At 41.9% G+C, this 3,853-nt stretch overlaps 1 long non-coding RNA gene across 1 annotated transcript; it reads left to right on the top strand.

Annotated features, from left to right (window-relative positions):
* The first annotated feature begins 757 nt into the window (after positions 1–757).
* On the top strand, positions 758–3,047 carry LOC115408101 (uncharacterized). The gene is made up of 3 exons (XR_003933727.1): positions 758–1,005; positions 1,291–1,446; positions 2,666–3,047. It is a non-coding gene; the product is annotated as an uncharacterized LOC115408101 (long non-coding RNA).
* The last annotated feature ends 806 nt before the right edge of the window (positions 3,048–3,853 follow it).

The raw sequence follows: 3,853 nt of genomic DNA, 5'->3' as shown, positions 1-3,853 counted from the left end.
TTTTCTTGCAAAAAATACAACTGTGGGGACACTTGACAGGTGGATGTTTAAAGAACCTTTGATTTCAGCAGGTTTCTTCAGACTCCAGTACTGCTGTCTACCAGCCCGTGGAAGGAACATAGATTGTGGGAAAAAAAAAGAGGACAGCGCATTCGTGACGTCACCGGTTTGTTTCCATTATCATCAAATGAGGCAACCTCGGAGGCTGACTTGTTGGAATTTTGGAGCCAGAGACGAAAAAAGACAGCGAGGGGGCGGGTCCGGAGAGCGACAAGGGGCGGGGCTGACTGAGAGCCCAGGACTGTGGCATTGTGTGATCATGTGATGTTCTGCAGTAAACTGCTTCCATGGTATTTCATATCATTTAGTATAATTTACTTGTTAGAATTTACAGTGTTAATGCATTTGACCAGGTCCCCAAGCAACACCGGGAACATCCGCGGCTGCAACGTGCCGGCAACCAGCAGTATCTTGCCTCTCTTCGGGGATTCACAGGCTGGAGGGTTCGTGGAGGGAAGCGTCCTCTGGGCCACCGCTCAGTGCTGACAGCAGTCGCAAACGGCACTCTGTCCCCGGCCAGCCTGCACGGCCAGCCAGTGCTACCGGTGCTTACCGCTGGCTGCTTGTGGTGTTTTGTCACTCTACAGATGGAGTCCGATGTGCTCCTGTTTGGTTAGATTCCAGCCAATCACGTCAGACTCCACCCATTTCCTCAAGTGAGTCCACCTGTAGACTTGGTGAAATAGGTGGAGTGCAGTGTGCTCTTGGTTGGAACAAAAACCAGCAGCCACAGTTGCTCATTCTGGACTGGTTTGAGGACCACTGCTTGAACTGTTCAGCTCTGCAACAGTATATCTATATCCAGAGATCTTGGTCAAACAACAGTTGTAGTGTTGAGTGCAGGAAGTGGAGACATGGCTGGACATCTGCCTGCAGTCTGTGCATTGATCCTGATTCTGGTTGCACTTGGGTGCTCGGATGCGAAGTCAATTAAACAAAACACAGGTAAGTGTGTCTTAACCTCTACTATCCACCAACAAAGATCAATGTTTTTGATATTTGAGTAAATTGAATTTTAATGGCAACAACTCATATGATAAAAGTTGGGATAGTAACATTGAAGATGGATTATCTGTTTTCAGCTTGGATTGTAATGTTGAACTTGTTTCAGACTGTTGTTTTTTCCTAACTTTTGGCTGAATCTTCTTGGTGATGTTCTGTTGAAGCACATTAAAGTGTTTTGCCAATTTTTTCCACCTCATTGAACATGGTGATTTGATTTCCTTTCAGTTCACCTTGGCCGTTGCCCTCGTCCAGCCTATGCCAACAAACCACACATGTGTGATGATATCTCGTTCACCGGTTGCACCAATGACAGTCCCTGCCGCAAATTTGAGAAATGCTGCGACAATGGATGTGGGCGTACGTGCATGACAGCGATCGGTGGTAAGATGGAAATCAAGTCATATTTTTTAAACACCTCTTATGACAGCAAATGAGTGGATTTTTTTTTTTTTTTGTCAGAGAAAAAAATCCTCAATTAAAGACATTTTGTGTGAAATGACTATTTTCTCTATTTAACTGTTGGCATGAAATAAATTGGAATTTACGATGTAACACATCACAATGTCACTCCCAATGCCTTGACATGTTGATTTCATTGCTTCTCTCTAAATTGAATTACAGTTGTCACAGTCAGCAATTCATCACAGGAGAAAAACACAGAGGCAGCCTGGCATCACCACTCACACCGACATCGAGGGGTCGTTTGGGTTTACTTTAGGAAAAGTGGAGTATATAGAGAACATGGGGTGACAACTTATTACAAAAGTTCAGATGGCACAGTACATTTAAAGTAAAGTTTTTCTACTTTTAGTTTCAATTACAATGTTCTGGTTGTTTCAGACTGTTGCTGTATGCTTCAGTTTGGATCTTATATTTAGTCTTTTTTCCAGCTGAAAGAATGTGAACACAAACCCATCCCGCCCTGAACAATAACAAAACAAAAAAAAAAAAAAAAAAAAAAAATACAGCATTAATAGATAATTTCAGGATAAGCGGACCAAACTCAAACTCGACCGTTTGAGCAGGTATTTTCACAAATTGTGGTGTAGCAAGACGGGGAGGAAACAGGCAATTTTCACATCCGAACACCATAATGAGACTACAGTAACATATACTGTTTTTATCCAATATTATTCTTCTTTTTTTTTTTTACCATCCTGGAAGTCAATGTTTTGAGTCCCTTTTGGTCAGGATTACACTCAAAGCTTAATATTTGTTTAGGTGGGTCACTGTCAACTTCTTGGTGAATTCTTTTGATTTCAACAAAATACTTCTTATCACAATATGAAACAGACACAAGTTGTCAGATTGTCTCCTAACTTTGAATATTTCATGTTATCATACAATTTAAAAATTCCATCCATGAGCATTGAAAAGGCTTTGCTGTGTCCCAGCAGACAACGTCCATGCTCTCATGACTTTGAATGTTCCAGTAACTGGAAGGGCTGCAATAATCAGTGTTGACGTGTGTGTGTGTGCCGTGCCACATGGAGCTCAGTTACTTGATATGAAAACTCAAGAGATGACTTTTTTCAACCACTTGTCTGATACCTTTATGGCTTTTTTTGATTATAAGTGTTGTTTTCCTTCTCTTCTTTAGTTCGTTTCAACCGTTTTGGCTGATTTCTGTCAAAAAAAGTTGGGGGTGAAGAACAAGTCAGCAAGACAACTGGCTGCCATTCTGCAGTGAGCCCTGCTGATTCAACAATCTTCAACCACACTTGATTCTCCATCCTTGGGTCTACTTTCTGGGTTTCTTTTAATGCCAAAATATATAAAGATTAAAAATAAAATGGTGAACTCATTTTATCAGATAACTTTCAACTTAATCAACTGTTTGTGCACTTTGGTACACATTTGATCACCTTTATAAACAAATTATAATCTTTATATGATTGATCCTTTGTCAAACTAGTGGTAACTGTTGCTCTGTCTCAATCTCTTCTTTATCAGCAAATAAAAATAAATTGCATCAGAAAGTGCTCTGTGTTTGTCATGTTTATTCACAATGACATCAATATCATATGTGAATAGTTTTTCATAATACTGGACACAAATATTTTGCTTTTCTTACACACTTATGAATGTATTCTGAGTGTTGCAGATAGAAATAAAGGAAGTACTCAAACCTGAATAAAGTCTTTGCTGCATGTCAGTACATTTTTAAACAGAACTTCATTTGTCAATGTGCATGGTGCCATCATATGAGTCGCCCTCTAAGTGGCCGACATAAATTTCATGCCCAGGTTCTTATGGTACTATACATGGCTAACTTTTGATAAGTTCAGTGACACAGAAACATCATGAACACCTTCTTTATCAGTCAATAAGCTCATTAAACACAATGGGCTCTAAATTGGTAGACTGCGCCTGGTCTAAGCTCGGTCTAGGCGGGCTGTCGGCGCAAGAAGTCAACGGGGCGTGTCCACAACATTTTGCTATATTCGTGAACTGGCGCAGAGCAGTGCAGTCACTCCTCCGTCCCGCCCACCGGCGCAGGAGGGAGGAGAGAAAGTGGGTTTAACCCAGCTGAGCACAATTTGACCACTCAAATGAACACTGCTCCTCATTTGTAAATGCACTGCAGCGAAGCTCACTGCTAAATTAACATGATGAAATACATTTTGTGTGTGTGTGTGTGTGTGTGTGAGCGTGGGTGTGTGTGTGGCGGAGCGGCCACCCGAACGTGACAGGAGTCGATCCTGAGTCACTCACGAAGTAGGCATGACTCGGGTCACGCTCGGGTGTTCGTGAATGTCCGGATCGCTGACGAGTCCGCACGTGGGTG

Source organism: Salarias fasciatus, chromosome 20, assembly GCF_902148845.1.
Source record: "Salarias fasciatus chromosome 20, fSalaFa1.1, whole genome shotgun sequence".
Taxonomy (NCBI): Eukaryota; Metazoa; Chordata; class Actinopteri; order Blenniiformes; family Blenniidae; genus Salarias; species Salarias fasciatus.
The sequence above is the reverse complement of the archived record's forward strand: the minus strand, read 5'-3'. Positions and strand labels throughout refer to the sequence as shown.